Source organism: Sphaerodactylus townsendi, linkage group LG12, assembly GCF_021028975.2.
Source record: "Sphaerodactylus townsendi isolate TG3544 linkage group LG12, MPM_Stown_v2.3, whole genome shotgun sequence".
NCBI classification, from domain to species: Eukaryota; Metazoa; Chordata; class Lepidosauria; order Squamata; family Sphaerodactylidae; genus Sphaerodactylus; species Sphaerodactylus townsendi.
In genome coordinates, this window is record NC_059436.1 from 41,669,673 (window position 1) to 41,686,077 (window position 16,405).

The following is a 16,405-nucleotide window of genomic DNA, read 5'->3' on the forward strand; positions in this document are numbered from 1 at the left end:
CCCCCCCCCCACCCCCCCCCCCCCCCACCCCCCCCCCCCCCCACCCCCCCCCCCCCCCACCCCCCCCCCCCCCCACCCCCCCCCCCCCCCACCCCCCCCCCCCCCCACCCCCCCCCCCCCCCACCCCCCCCCCCCCCCACCCCCCCCCCCCCCCACCCCCCCCCCCCCCCACCCCCCCCCCCCCCCACCCCCCCCCCCCCCCACCCCCCCCCCCCCCCACCCCCCCCCCCCCCCACCCCCCCCCCCCCCCACCCCCCCCCCCCCCCACCCCCCCCCCCCCCCACCCCCCCCCCCCCCCACCCCCCCCCCCCCCCACCCCCCCCCCCCCCCACCCCCCCCCCCCCCCACCCCCCCCCCCCCCCACCCCCCCCCCCCCCCACCCCCCCCCCCCCCCACCCCCCCCCCCCCCCACCCCCCCCCCCCCCCACCCCCCCCCCCCCCCACCCCCCCCCCCCCCCACCCCCCCCCCCCCCCACCCCCCCCCCCCCCCACCCCCCCCCCCCCCCACCCCCCCCCCCCCCCACCCCCCCCCCCCCCCACCCCCCCCCCCCCCCACCCCCCCCCCCCCCCACCCCCCCCCCCCCCCACCCCCCCCCCCCCCCACCCCCCCCCCCCCCCACCCCCCCCCCCCCCCACCCCCCCCCCCCCCCACCCCCCCCCCCCCCCACCCCCCCCCCCCCCCACCCCCCCCCCCCCCCACCCCCCCCCCCCCCCACCCCCCCCCCCCCCCACCCCCCCCCCCCCCCACCCCCCCCCCCCCCCACCCCCCCCCCCCCCCACCCCCCCCCCCCCCCACCCCCCCCCCCCCCCACCCCCCCCCCCCCCCACCCCCCCCCCCCCCCACCCCCCCCCCCCCCCACCCCCCCCCCCCCCCACCCCCCCCCCCCCCCACCCCCCCCCCCCCCCACCCCCCCCCCCCCCCACCCCCCCCCCCCCCCACCCCCCCCCCCCCCCACCCCCCCCCCCCCCCACCCCCCCCCCCCCCCACCCCCCCCCCCCCCCACCCCCCCCCCCCCCCACCCCCCCCCCCCCCCACCCCCCCCCCCCCCCACCCCCCCCCCCCCCCACCCCCCCCCCCCCCCACCCCCCCCCCCCCCCACCCCCCCCCCCCCCCACCCCCCCCCCCCCCCACCCCCCCCCCCCCCCACCCCCCCCCCCCCCCACCCCCCCCCCCCCCCACCCCCCCCCCCCCCCACCCCCCCCCCCCCCCACCCCCCCCCCCCCCCACCCCCCCCCCCCCCCACCCCCCCCCCCCCCCACCCCCCCCCCCCCCCACCCCCCCCCCCCCCCACCCCCCCCCCCCCCCACCCCCCCCCCCCCCCACCCCCCCCCCCCCCCACCCCCCCCCCCCCCCACCCCCCCCCCCCCCCACCCCCCCCCCCCCCCACCCCCCCCCCCCCCCACCCCCCCCCCCCCCCACCCCCCCCCCCCCCCACCCCCCCCCCCCCCCACCCCCCCCCCCCCCCACCCCCCCCCCCCCCCACCCCCCCCCCCCCCCACCCCCCCCCCCCCCCACCCCCCCCCCCCCCCACCCCCCCCCCCCCCCACCCCCCCCCCCCCCCACCCCCCCCCCCCCCCACCCCCCCCCCCCCCCACCCCCCCCCCCCCCCACCCCCCCCCCCCCCCACCCCCCCCCCCCCCCACCCCCCCCCCCCCCCACCCCCCCCCCCCCCCACCCCCCCCCCCCCCCACCCCCCCCCCCCCCCACCCCCCCCCCCCCCCACCCCCCCCCCCCCCCACCCCCCCCCCCCCCCACCCCCCCCCCCCCCCACCCCCCCCCCCCCCCACCCCCCCCCCCCCCCACCCCCCCCCCCCCCCACCCCCCCCCCCCCCCACCCCCCCCCCCCCCCACCCCCCCCCCCCCCCACCCCCCCCCCCCCCCACCCCCCCCCCCCCCCACCCCCCCCCCCCCCCACCCCCCCCCCCCCCCACCCCCCCCCCCCCCCACCCCCCCCCCCCCCCACCCCCCCCCCCCCCCACCCCCCCCCCCCCCCACCCCCCCCCCCCCCCACCCCCCCCCCCCCCCACCCCCCCCCCCCCCCACCCCCCCCCCCCCCCACCCCCCCCCCCCCCCACCCCCCCCCCCCCCCACCCCCCCCCCCCCCCACCCCCCCCCCCCCCCACCCCCCCCCCCCCCCACCCCCCCCCCCCCCCACCCCCCCCCCCCCCCACCCCCCCCCCCCCCCACCCCCCCCCCCCCCCACCCCCCCCCCCCCCCACCCCCCCCCCCCCCCACCCCCCCCCCCCCCCACCCCCCCCCCCCCCCACCCCCCCCCCCCCCCACCCCCCCCCCCCCCCACCCCCCCCCCCCCCCACCCCCCCCCCCCCCCACCCCCCCCCCCCCCCACCCCCCCCCCCCCCCACCCCCCCCCCCCCCCACCCCCCCCCCCCCCCACCCCCCCCCCCCCCCACCCCCCCCCCCCCCCACCCCCCCCCCCCCCCACCCCCCCCCCCCCCCACCCCCCCCCCCCCCCACCCCCCCCCCCCCCCACCCCCCCCCCCCCCCACCCCCCCCCCCCCCCACCCCCCCCCCCCCCCACCCCCCCCCCCCCCCACCCCCCCCCCCCCCCACCCCCCCCCCCCCCCACCCCCCCCCCCCCCCACCCCCCCCCCCCCCCACCCCCCCCCCCCCCCACCCCCCCCCCCCCCCACCCCCCCCCCCCCCCACCCCCCCCCCCCCCCACCCCCCCCCCCCCCCACCCCCCCCCCCCCCCACCCCCCCCCCCCCCCACCCCCCCCCCCCCCCACCCCCCCCCCCCCCCACCCCCCCCCCCCCCCACCCCCCCCCCCCCCCACCCCCCCCCCCCCCCACCCCCCCCCCCCCCCACCCCCCCCCCCCCCCACCCCCCCCCCCCCCCACCCCCCCCCCCCCCCACCCCCCCCCCCCCCCACCCCCCCCCCCCCCCACCCCCCCCCCCCCCCACCCCCCCCCCCCCCCACCCCCCCCCCCCCCCACCCCCCCCCCCCCCCACCCCCCCCCCCCCCCACCCCCCCCCCCCCCCACCCCCCCCCCCCCCCACCCCCCCCCCCCCCCACCCCCCCCCCCCCCCACCCCCCCCCCCCCCCACCCCCCCCCCCCCCCACCCCCCCCCCCCCCCACCCCCCCCCCCCCCCACCCCCCCCCCCCCCCACCCCCCCCCCCCCCCACCCCCCCCCCCCCCCACCCCCCCCCCCCCCCACCCCCCCCCCCCCCCACCCCCCCCCCCCCCCACCCCCCCCCCCCCCCACCCCCCCCCCCCCCCACCCCCCCCCCCCCCCACCCCCCCCCCCCCCCACCCCCCCCCCCCCCCACCCCCCCCCCCCCCCACCCCCCCCCCCCCCCACCCCCCCCCCCCCCCACCCCCCCCCCCCCCCACCCCCCCCCCCCCCCACCCCCCCCCCCCCCCACCCCCCCCCCCCCCCACCCCCCCCCCCCCCCACCCCCCCCCCCCCCCACCCCCCCCCCCCCCCACCCCCCCCCCCCCCCACCCCCCCCCCCCCCCACCCCCCCCCCCCCCCACCCCCCCCCCCCCCCACCCCCCCCCCCCCCCACCCCCCCCCCCCCCCACCCCCCCCCCCCCCCACCCCCCCCCCCCCCCACCCCCCCCCCCCCCCACCCCCCCCCCCCCCCACCCCCCCCCCCCCCCACCCCCCCCCCCCCCCACCCCCCCCCCCCCCCACCCCCCCCCCCCCCCACCCCCCCCCCCCCCCACCCCCCCCCCCCCCCACCCCCCCCCCCCCCCACCCCCCCCCCCCCCCACCCCCCCCCCCCCCCACCCCCCCCCCCCCCCACCCCCCCCCCCCCCCACCCCCCCCCCCCCCCACCCCCCCCCCCCCCCACCCCCCCCCCCCCCCACCCCCCCCCCCCCCCACCCCCCCCCCCCCCCACCCCCCCCCCCCCCCACCCCCCCCCCCCCCCACCCCCCCCCCCCCCCACCCCCCCCCCCCCCCACCCCCCCCCCCCCCCACCCCCCCCCCCCCCCACCCCCCCCCCCCCCCACCCCCCCCCCCCCCCACCCCCCCCCCCCCCCACCCCCCCCCCCCCCCACCCCCCCCCCCCCCCACCCCCCCCCCCCCCCACCCCCCCCCCCCCCCACCCCCCCCCCCCCCCACCCCCCCCCCCCCCCACCCCCCCCCCCCCCCACCCCCCCCCCCCCCCACCCCCCCCCCCCCCCACCCCCCCCCCCCCCCACCCCCCCCCCCCCCCACCCCCCCCCCCCCCCACCCCCCCCCCCCCCCACCCCCCCCCCCCCCCACCCCCCCCCCCCCCCACCCCCCCCCCCCCCCACCCCCCCCCCCCCCCACCCCCCCCCCCCCCCACCCCCCCCCCCCCCCACCCCCCCCCCCCCCCACCCCCCCCCCCCCCCACCCCCCCCCCCCCCCACCCCCCCCCCCCCCCACCCCCCCCCCCCCCCACCCCCCCCCCCCCCCACCCCCCCCCCCCCCCACCCCCCCCCCCCCCCACCCCCCCCCCCCCCCACCCCCCCCCCCCCCCACCCCCCCCCCCCCCCACCCCCCCCCCCCCCCACCCCCCCCCCCCCCCACCCCCCCCCCCCCCCACCCCCCCCCCCCCCCACCCCCCCCCCCCCCCACCCCCCCCCCCCCCCACCCCCCCCCCCCCCCACCCCCCCCCCCCCCCACCCCCCCCCCCCCCCACCCCCCCCCCCCCCCACCCCCCCCCCCCCCCACCCCCCCCCCCCCCCACCCCCCCCCCCCCCCACCCCCCCCCCCCCCCACCCCCCCCCCCCCCCACCCCCCCCCCCCCCCACCCCCCCCCCCCCCCACCCCCCCCCCCCCCCACCCCCCCCCCCCCCCACCCCCCCCCCCCCCCACCCCCCCCCCCCCCCACCCCCCCCCCCCCCCACCCCCCCCCCCCCCCACCCCCCCCCCCCCCCACCCCCCCCCCCCCCCACCCCCCCCCCCCCCCACCCCCCCCCCCCCCCACCCCCCCCCCCCCCCACCCCCCCCCCCCCCCACCCCCCCCCCCCCCCACCCCCCCCCCCCCCCACCCCCCCCCCCCCCCACCCCCCCCCCCCCCCACCCCCCCCCCCCCCCACCCCCCCCCCCCCCCACCCCCCCCCCCCCCCACCCCCCCCCCCCCCCACCCCCCCCCCCCCCCACCCCCCCCCCCCCCCACCCCCCCCCCCCCCCACCCCCCCCCCCCCCCACCCCCCCCCCCCCCCACCCCCCCCCCCCCCCACCCCCCCCCCCCCCCACCCCCCCCCCCCCCCACCCCCCCCCCCCCCCACCCCCCCCCCCCCCCACCCCCCCCCCCCCCCACCCCCCCCCCCCCCCACCCCCCCCCCCCCCCACCCCCCCCCCCCCCCACCCCCCCCCCCCCCCACCCCCCCCCCCCCCCACCCCCCCCCCCCCCCACCCCCCCCCCCCCCCACCCCCCCCCCCCCCCACCCCCCCCCCCCCCCACCCCCCCCCCCCCCCACCCCCCCCCCCCCCCACCCCCCCCCCCCCCCACCCCCCCCCCCCCCCACCCCCCCCCCCCCCCACCCCCCCCCCCCCCCACCCCCCCCCCCCCCCACCCCCCCCCCCCCCCACCCCCCCCCCCCCCCACCCCCCCCCCCCCCCACCCCCCCCCCCCCCCACCCCCCCCCCCCCCCACCCCCCCCCCCCCCCACCCCCCCCCCCCCCCACCCCCCCCCCCCCCCACCCCCCCCCCCCCCCACCCCCCCCCCCCCCCACCCCCCCCCCCCCCCACCCCCCCCCCCCCCCACCCCCCCCCCCCCCCACCCCCCCCCCCCCCCACCCCCCCCCCCCCCCACCCCCCCCCCCCCCCACCCCCCCCCCCCCCCACCCCCCCCCCCCCCCACCCCCCCCCCCCCCCACCCCCCCCCCCCCCCACCCCCCCCCCCCCCCACCCCCCCCCCCCCCCACCCCCCCCCCCCCCCACCCCCCCCCCCCCCCACCCCCCCCCCCCCCCACCCCCCCCCCCCCCCACCCCCCCCCCCCCCCACCCCCCCCCCCCCCCACCCCCCCCCCCCCCCACCCCCCCCCCCCCCCACCCCCCCCCCCCCCCACCCCCCCCCCCCCCCACCCCCCCCCCCCCCCACCCCCCCCCCCCCCCACCCCCCCCCCCCCCCACCCCCCCCCCCCCCCACCCCCCCCCCCCCCCACCCCCCCCCCCCCCCACCCCCCCCCCCCCCCACCCCCCCCCCCCCCCACCCCCCCCCCCCCCCACCCCCCCCCCCCCCCACCCCCCCCCCCCCCCACCCCCCCCCCCCCCCACCCCCCCCCCCCCCCACCCCCCCCCCCCCCCACCCCCCCCCCCCCCCACCCCCCCCCCCCCCCACCCCCCCCCCCCCCCACCCCCCCCCCCCCCCACCCCCCCCCCCCCCCACCCCCCCCCCCCCCCACCCCCCCCCCCCCCCACCCCCCCCCCCCCCCACCCCCCCCCCCCCCCACCCCCCCCCCCCCCCACCCCCCCCCCCCCCCACCCCCCCCCCCCCCCACCCCCCCCCCCCCCCACCCCCCCCCCCCCCCACCCCCCCCCCCCCCCACCCCCCCCCCCCCCCACCCCCCCCCCCCCCCACCCCCCCCCCCCCCCACCCCCCCCCCCCCCCACCCCCCCCCCCCCCCACCCCCCCCCCCCCCCACCCCCCCCCCCCCCCACCCCCCCCCCCCCCCACCCCCCCCCCCCCCCACCCCCCCCCCCCCCCACCCCCCCCCCCCCCCACCCCCCCCCCCCCCCACCCCCCCCCCCCCCCACCCCCCCCCCCCCCCACCCCCCCCCCCCCCCACCCCCCCCCCCCCCCACCCCCCCCCCCCCCCACCCCCCCCCCCCCCCACCCCCCCCCCCCCCCACCCCCCCCCCCCCCCACCCCCCCCCCCCCCCACCCCCCCCCCCCCCCACCCCCCCCCCCCCCCACCCCCCCCCCCCCCCACCCCCCCCCCCCCCCACCCCCCCCCCCCCCCACCCCCCCCCCCCCCCACCCCCCCCCCCCCCCACCCCCCCCCCCCCCCACCCCCCCCCCCCCCCACCCCCCCCCCCCCCCACCCCCCCCCCCCCCCACCCCCCCCCCCCCCCACCCCCCCCCCCCCCCACCCCCCCCCCCCCCCACCCCCCCCCCCCCCCACCCCCCCCCCCCCCCACCCCCCCCCCCCCCCACCCCCCCCCCCCCCCACCCCCCCCCCCCCCCACCCCCCCCCCCCCCCACCCCCCCCCCCCCCCACCCCCCCCCCCCCCCACCCCCCCCCCCCCCCACCCCCCCCCCCCCCCACCCCCCCCCCCCCCCACCCCCCCCCCCCCCCACCCCCCCCCCCCCCCACCCCCCCCCCCCCCCACCCCCCCCCCCCCCCACCCCCCCCCCCCCCCACCCCCCCCCCCCCCCACCCCCCCCCCCCCCCACCCCCCCCCCCCCCCACCCCCCCCCCCCCCCACCCCCCCCCCCCCCCACCCCCCCCCCCCCCCACCCCCCCCCCCCCCCACCCCCCCCCCCCCCCACCCCCCCCCCCCCCCACCCCCCCCCCCCCCCACCCCCCCCCCCCCCCACCCCCCCCCCCCCCCACCCCCCCCCCCCCCCACCCCCCCCCCCCCCCACCCCCCCCCCCCCCCACCCCCCCCCCCCCCCACCCCCCCCCCCCCCCACCCCCCCCCCCCCCCACCCCCCCCCCCCCCCACCCCCCCCCCCCCCCACCCCCCCCCCCCCCCACCCCCCCCCCCCCCCACCCCCCCCCCCCCCCACCCCCCCCCCCCCCCACCCCCCCCCCCCCCCACCCCCCCCCCCCCCCACCCCCCCCCCCCCCCACCCCCCCCCCCCCCCACCCCCCCCCCCCCCCACCCCCCCCCCCCCCCACCCCCCCCCCCCCCCACCCCCCCCCCCCCCCACCCCCCCCCCCCCCCACCCCCCCCCCCCCCCACCCCCCCCCCCCCCCACCCCCCCCCCCCCCCACCCCCCCCCCCCCCCACCCCCCCCCCCCCCCACCCCCCCCCCCCCCCACCCCCCCCCCCCCCCACCCCCCCCCCCCCCCACCCCCCCCCCCCCCCACCCCCCCCCCCCCCCACCCCCCCCCCCCCCCACCCCCCCCCCCCCCCACCCCCCCCCCCCCCCACCCCCCCCCCCCCCCACCCCCCCCCCCCCCCACCCCCCCCCCCCCCCACCCCCCCCCCCCCCCACCCCCCCCCCCCCCCACCCCCCCCCCCCCCCACCCCCCCCCCCCCCCACCCCCCCCCCCCCCCACCCCCCCCCCCCCCCACCCCCCCCCCCCCCCACCCCCCCCCCCCCCCACCCCCCCCCCCCCCCACCCCCCCCCCCCCCCACCCCCCCCCCCCCCCACCCCCCCCCCCCCCCACCCCCCCCCCCCCCCACCCCCCCCCCCCCCCACCCCCCCCCCCCCCCACCCCCCCCCCCCCCCACCCCCCCCCCCCCCCACCCCCCCCCCCCCCCACCCCCCCCCCCCCCCACCCCCCCCCCCCCCCACCCCCCCCCCCCCCCACCCCCCCCCCCCCCCACCCCCCCCCCCCCCCACCCCCCCCCCCCCCCACCCCCCCCCCCCCCCACCCCCCCCCCCCCCCACCCCCCCCCCCCCCCACCCCCCCCCCCCCCCACCCCCCCCCCCCCCCACCCCCCCCCCCCCCCACCCCCCCCCCCCCCCACCCCCCCCCCCCCCCACCCCCCCCCCCCCCCACCCCCCCCCCCCCCCACCCCCCCCCCCCCCCACCCCCCCCCCCCCCCACCCCCCCCCCCCCCCACCCCCCCCCCCCCCCACCCCCCCCCCCCCCCACCCCCCCCCCCCCCCACCCCCCCCCCCCCCCACCCCCCCCCCCCCCCACCCCCCCCCCCCCCCACCCCCCCCCCCCCCCACCCCCCCCCCCCCCCACCCCCCCCCCCCCCCACCCCCCCCCCCCCCCACCCCCCCCCCCCCCCACCCCCCCCCCCCCCCACCCCCCCCCCCCCCCACCCCCCCCCCCCCCCACCCCCCCCCCCCCCCACCCCCCCCCCCCCCCACCCCCCCCCCCCCCCACCCCCCCCCCCCCCCACCCCCCCCCCCCCCCACCCCCCCCCCCCCCCACCCCCCCCCCCCCCCACCCCCCCCCCCCCCCACCCCCCCCCCCCCCCACCCCCCCCCCCCCCCACCCCCCCCCCCCCCCACCCCCCCCCCCCCCCACCCCCCCCCCCCCCCACCCCCCCCCCCCCCCACCCCCCCCCCCCCCCACCCCCCCCCCCCCCCACCCCCCCCCCCCCCCACCCCCCCCCCCCCCCACCCCCCCCCCCCCCCACCCCCCCCCCCCCCCACCCCCCCCCCCCCCCACCCCCCCCCCCCCCCACCCCCCCCCCCCCCCACCCCCCCCCCCCCCCACCCCCCCCCCCCCCCACCCCCCCCCCCCCCCACCCCCCCCCCCCCCCACCCCCCCCCCCCCCCACCCCCCCCCCCCCCCACCCCCCCCCCCCCCCACCCCCCCCCCCCCCCACCCCCCCCCCCCCCCACCCCCCCCCCCCCCCACCCCCCCCCCCCCCCACCCCCCCCCCCCCCCACCCCCCCCCCCCCCCACCCCCCCCCCCCCCCACCCCCCCCCCCCCCCACCCCCCCCCCCCCCCACCCCCCCCCCCCCCCACCCCCCCCCCCCCCCACCCCCCCCCCCCCCCACCCCCCCCCCCCCCCACCCCCCCCCCCCCCCACCCCCCCCCCCCCCCACCCCCCCCCCCCCCCACCCCCCCCCCCCCCCACCCCCCCCCCCCCCCACCCCCCCCCCCCCCCACCCCCCCCCCCCCCCACCCCCCCCCCCCCCCACCCCCCCCCCCCCCCACCCCCCCCCCCCCCCACCCCCCCCCCCCCCCACCCCCCCCCCCCCCCACCCCCCCCCCCCCCCACCCCCCCCCCCCCCCACCCCCCCCCCCCCCCACCCCCCCCCCCCCCCACCCCCCCCCCCCCCCACCCCCCCCCCCCCCCACCCCCCCCCCCCCCCACCCCCCCCCCCCCCCACCCCCCCCCCCCCCCACCCCCCCCCCCCCCCACCCCCCCCCCCCCCCACCCCCCCCCCCCCCCACCCCCCCCCCCCCCCACCCCCCCCCCCCCCCACCCCCCCCCCCCCCCACCCCCCCCCCCCCCCACCCCCCCCCCCCCCCACCCCCCCCCCCCCCCACCCCCCCCCCCCCCCACCCCCCCCCCCCCCCACCCCCCCCCCCCCCCACCCCCCCCCCCCCCCACCCCCCCCCCCCCCCACCCCCCCCCCCCCCCACCCCCCCCCCCCCCCACCCCCCCCCCCCCCCACCCCCCCCCCCCCCCACCCCCCCCCCCCCCCACCCCCCCCCCCCCCCACCCCCCCCCCCCCCCACCCCCCCCCCCCCCCACCCCCCCCCCCCCCCACCCCCCCCCCCCCCCACCCCCCCCCCCCCCCACCCCCCCCCCCCCCCACCCCCCCCCCCCCCCACCCCCCCCCCCCCCCACCCCCCCCCCCCCCCACCCCCCCCCCCCCCCACCCCCCCCCCCCCCCACCCCCCCCCCCCCCCACCCCCCCCCCCCCCCACCCCCCCCCCCCCCCACCCCCCCCCCCCCCCACCCCCCCCCCCCCCCACCCCCCCCCCCCCCCACCCCCCCCCCCCCCCACCCCCCCCCCCCCCCACCCCCCCCCCCCCCCACCCCCCCCCCCCCCCACCCCCCCCCCCCCCCACCCCCCCCCCCCCCCACCCCCCCCCCCCCCCACCCCCCCCCCCCCCCACCCCCCCCCCCCCCCACCCCCCCCCCCCCCCACCCCCCCCCCCCCCCACCCCCCCCCCCCCCCACCCCCCCCCCCCCCCACCCCCCCCCCCCCCCACCCCCCCCCCCCCCCACCCCCCCCCCCCCCCACCCCCCCCCCCCCCCACCCCCCCCCCCCCCCACCCCCCCCCCCCCCCACCCCCCCCCCCCCCCACCCCCCCCCCCCCCCACCCCCCCCCCCCCCCACCCCCCCCCCCCCCCACCCCCCCCCCCCCCCACCCCCCCCCCCCCCCACCCCCCCCCCCCCCCACCCCCCCCCCCCCCCACCCCCCCCCCCCCCCACCCCCCCCCCCCCCCACCCCCCCCCCCCCCCACCCCCCCCCCCCCCCACCCCCCCCCCCCCCCACCCCCCCCCCCCCCCACCCCCCCCCCCCCCCACCCCCCCCCCCCCCCACCCCCCCCCCCCCCCACCCCCCCCCCCCCCCACCCCCCCCCCCCCCCACCCCCCCCCCCCCCCACCCCCCCCCCCCCCCACCCCCCCCCCCCCCCACCCCCCCCCCCCCCCACCCCCCCCCCCCCCCACCCCCCCCCCCCCCCACCCCCCCCCCCCCCCACCCCCCCCCCCCCCCACCCCCCCCCCCCCCCACCCCCCCCCCCCCCCACCCCCCCCCCCCCCCACCCCCCCCCCCCCCCACCCCCCCCCCCCCCCACCCCCCCCCCCCCCCACCCCCCCCCCCCCCCACCCCCCCCCCCCCCCACCCCCCCCCCCCCCCACCCCCCCCCCCCCCCACCCCCCCCCCCCCCCACCCCCCCCCCCCCCCACCCCCCCCCCCCCCCACCCCCCCCCCCCCCCACCCCCCCCCCCCCCCACCCCCCCCCCCCCCCACCCCCCCCCCCCCCCACCCCCCCCCCCCCCCACCCCCCCCCCCCCCCACCCCCCCCCCCCCCCACCCCCCCCCCCCCCCACCCCCCCCCCCCCCCACCCCCCCCCCCCCCCACCCCCCCCCCCCCCCACCCCCCCCCCCCCCCACCCCCCCCCCCCCCCACCCCCCCCCCCCCCCACCCCCCCCCCCCCCCACCCCCCCCCCCCCCCACCCCCCCCCCCCCCCACCCCCCCCCCCCCCCACCCCCCCCCCCCCCCACCCCCCCCCCCCCCCACCCCCCCCCCCCCCCACCCCCCCCCCCCCCCACCCCCCCCCCCCCCCACCCCCCCCCCCCCCCACCCCCCCCCCCCCCCACCCCCCCCCCCCCCCACCCCCCCCCCCCCCCACCCCCCCCCCCCCCCACCCCCCCCCCCCCCCACCCCCCCCCCCCCCCACCCCCCCCCCCCCCCACCCCCCCCCCCCCCCACCCCCCCCCCCCCCCACCCCCCCCCCCCCCCACCCCCCCCCCCCCCCACCCCCCCCCCCCCCCACCCCCCCCCCCCCCCACCCCCCCCCCCCCCCACCCCCCCCCCCCCCCACCCCCCCCCCCCCCCACCCCCCCCCCCCCCCACCCCCCCCCCCCCCCACCCCCCCCCCCCCCCACCCCCCCCCCCCCCCACCCCCCCCCCCCCCCACCCCCCCCCCCCCCCACCCCCCCCCCCCCCCACCCCCCCCCCCCCCCACCCCCCCCCCCCCCCACCCCCCCCCCCCCCCACCCCCCCCCCCCCCCACCCCCCCCCCCCCCCACCCCCCCCCCCCCCCACCCCCCCCCCCCCCCACCCCCCCCCCCCCCCACCCCCCCCCCCCCCCACCCCCCCCCCCCCCCACCCCCCCCCCCCCCCACCCCCCCCCCCCCCCACCCCCCCCCCCCCCCACCCCCCCCCCCCCCCACCCCCCCCCCCCCCCACCCCCCCCCCCCCCCACCCCCCCCCCCCCCCACCCCCCCCCCCCCCCACCCCCCCCCCCCCCCACCCCCCCCCCCCCCCACCCCCCCCCCCCCCCACCCCCCCCCCCCCCCACCCCCCCCCCCCCCCACCCCCCCCCCCCCCCACCCCCCCCCCCCCCCACCCCCCCCCCCCCCCACCCCCCCCCCCCCCCACCCCCCCCCCCCCCCACCCCCCCCCCCCCCCACCCCCCCCCCCCCCCACCCCCCCCCCCCCCCACCCCCCCCCCCCCCCACCCCCCCCCCCCCCCACCCCCCCCCCCCCCCACCCCCCCCCCCCCCCACCCCCCCCCCCCCCCACCCCCCCCCCCCCCCACCCCCCCCCCCCCCCACCCCCCCCCCCCCCCACCCCCCCCCCCCCCCACCCCCCCCCCCCCCCACCCCCCCCCCCCCCCACCCCCCCCCCCCCCCACCCCCCCCCCCCCCCACCCCCCCCCCCCCCCACCCCCCCCCCCCCCCACCCCCCCCCCCCCCCACCCCCCCCCCCCCCCACCCCCCCCCCCCCCCACCCCCCCCCCCCCCCACCCCCCCCCCCCCCCACCCCCCCCCCCCCCCACCCCCCCCCCCCCCCACCCCCCCCCCCCCCCACCCCCCCCCCCCCCCACCCCCCCCCCCCCCCACCCCCCCCCCCCCCCACCCCCCCCCCCCCCCACCCCCCCCCCCCCCCACCCCCCCCCCCCCCCACCCCCCCCCCCCCCCACCCCCCCCCCCCCCCACCCCCCCCCCCCCCCACCCCCCCCCCCCCCCACCCCCCCCCCCCCCCACCCCCCCCCCCCCCCACCCCCCCCCCCCCCCACCCCCCCCCCCCCCCACCCCCCCCCCCCCCCACCCCCCCCCCCCCCCACCCCCCCCCCCCCCCACCCCCCCCCCCCCCCACCCCCCCCCCCCCCCACCCCCCCCCCCCCCCACCCCCCCCCCCCCCCACCCCCCCCCCCCCCCACCCCCCCCCCCCCCCACCCCCCCCCCCCCCCACCCCCCCCCCCCCCCACCCCCCCCCCCCCCCACCCCCCCCCCCCCCCACCCCCCCCCCCCCCCACCCCCCCCCCCCCCCACCCCCCCCCCCCCCCACCCCCCCCCCCCCCCACCCCCCCCCCCCCCCACCCCCCCCCCCCCCCACCCCCCCCCCCCCCCACCCCCCCCCCCCCCCACCCCCCCCCCCCCCCACCCCCCCCCCCCCCCACCCCCCCCCCCCCCCACCCCCCCCCCCCCCCACCCCCCCCCCCCCCCACCCCCCCCCCCCCCCACCCCCCCCCCCCCCCACCCCCCCCCCCCCCCACCCCCCCCCCCCCCCACCCCCCCCCCCCCCCACCCCCCCCCCCCCCCACCCCCCCCCCCCCCCACCCCCCCCCCCCCCCACCCCCCCCCCCCCCCACCCCCCCCCCCCCCCACCCCCCCCCCCCCCCACCCCCCCCCCCCCCCACCCCCCCCCCCCCCCACCCCCCCCCCCCCCCACCCCCCCCCCCCCCCACCCCCCCCCCCCCCCACCCCCCCCCCCCCCCACCCCCCCCCCCCCCCACCCCCCCCCCCCCCCACCCCCCCCCCCCCCCACCCCCCCCCCCCCCCACCCCCCCCCCCCCCCACCCCCCCCCCCCCCCACCCCCCCCCCCCCCCACCCCCCCCCCCCCCCACCCCCCCCCCCCCCCACCCCCCCCCCCCCCCACCCCCCCCCCCCCCCACCCCCCCCCCCCCCCACCCCCCCCCCCCCCCACCCCCCCCCCCCCCCACCCCCCCCCCCCCCCACCCCCCCCCCCCCCCACCCCCCCCCCCCCCCACCCCCCCCCCCCCCCACCCCCCCCCCCCCCCACCCCCCCCCCCCCCCACCCCCCCCCCCCCCCACCCCCCCCCCCCCCCACCCCCCCCCCCCCCCACCCCCCCCCCCCCCCACCCCCCCCCCCCCCCACCCCCCCCCCCCCCCACCCCCCCCCCCCCCCACCCCCCCCCCCCCCCACCCCCCCCCCCCCCCACCCCCCCCCCCCCCCACCCCCCCCCCCCCCCACCCCCCCCCCCCCCCACCCCCCCCCCCCCCCACCCCCCCCCCCCCCCACCCCCCCCCCCCCCCACCCCCCCCCCCCCCCACCCCCCCCCCCCCCCACCCCCCCCCCCCCCCACCCCCCCCCCCCCCCACCCCCCCCCCCCCCCACCCCCCCCCCCCCCCACCCCCCCCCCCCCCCACCCCCCCCCCCCCCCACCCCCCCCCCCCCCCACCCCCCCCCCCCCCCACCCCCCCCCCCCCCCACCCCCCCCCCCCCCCACCCCCCCCCCCCCCCACCCCCCCCCCCCCCCACCCCCCCCCCCCCCCACCCCCCCCCCCCCCCACCCCCCCCCCCCCCCACCCCCCCCCCCCCCCACCCCCCCCCCCCCCCACCCCCCCCCCCCCCCACCCCCCCCCCCCCCCACCCCCCCCCCCCCCCACCCCCCCCCCCCCCCACCCCCCCCCCCCCCCACCCCCCCCCCCCCCCACCCCCCCCCCCCCCCACCCCCCCCCCCCCCCACCCCCCCCCCCCCCCACCCCCCCCCCCCCCCACCCCCCCCCCCCCCCACCCCCCCCCCCCCCCACCCCCCCCCCCCCCCACCCCCCCCCCCCCCCACCCCCCCCCCCCCCCACCCCCCCCCCCCCCCACCCCCCCCCCCCCCCACCCCCCCCCCCCCCCACCCCCCCCCCCCCCCACCCCCCCCCCCCCCCACCCCCCCCCCCCCCCACCCCCCCCCCCCCCCACCCCCCCCCCCCCCCACCCCCCCCCCCCCCCACCCCCCCCCCCCCCCACCCCCCCCCCCCCCCACCCCCCCCCCCCCCCACCCCCCCCCCCCCCCACCCCCCCCCCCCCCCACCCCCCCCCCCCCCCACCCCCCCCCCCCCCCACCCCCCCCCCCCCCCACCCCCCCCCCCCCCCACCCCCCCCCCCCCCCACCCCCCCCCCCCCCCACCCCCCCCCCCCCCCACCCCCCCCCCCCCCCACCCCCCCCCCCCCCCACCCCCCCCCCCCCCCACCCCCCCCCCCCCCCACCCCCCCCCCCCCCCACCCCCCCCCCCCCCCACCCCCCCCCCCCCCCACCCCCCCCCCCCCCCACCCCCCCCCCCCCCCACCCCCCCCCCCCCCCACCCCCCCCCCCCCCCACCCCCCCCCCCCCCCACCCCCCCCCCCCCCCACCCCCCCCCCCCCCCACCCCCCCCCCCCCCCACCCCCCCCCCCCCCCACCCCCCCCCCCCCCCACCCCCCCCCCCCCCCACCCCCCCCCCCCCCCACCCCCCCGCCAAAAAAGTCCTGGCTCTGGTTGAGGCCAATTTATTGTCTTTAGGACCAGAGATCAGCAGCAAATTTCCATTAGAGGAATGACGTATCCTTTGAGGATGATATGGGGAGATGTGGTGCCTAGAACATGACCCAGAATTTGATGGGTAACCAATACAGTCAATGTAAAATGGAAGTGATATGCTCCCTTACTGTGGCTCTAATAAGGAGCCTAGCTGCCACATGTTGAACCAGCTTTAACTTCTGGGTCAGTCTCAAGGATAGGCCCACACAGACCAAGTTACAGTAATCTATCTGTCGCATGGATCACTGTGGCTAAGTTGGGGTGGGAGAGGTAGAGGGCCAACTGCATGGTCTGGTGAAGATGGAAAGACACCACCCTTGCTGTATGTGTGTGACCTGGGCCTCCATTGATAAGGAAGATTCCAGAATTACACCCAGGCTTTTGACGGAGGATGCAGGTTGTAAAGCCACTCCAGGCAGTTGAAAGTCCTCCACATCTTCCTCTGCCCCAGCCACAAGACTTCCATCTTTGGTAGATTTAGCTTCAGCCTACTCTTCCTCATCCATCCAGTTACGGCCTCCAGTCACTGCAACAGAGCACCTGGGGCAGTAGCCAGTCAGTCCTCCATCAACAGAACAATCTGGGTGTCATCTGC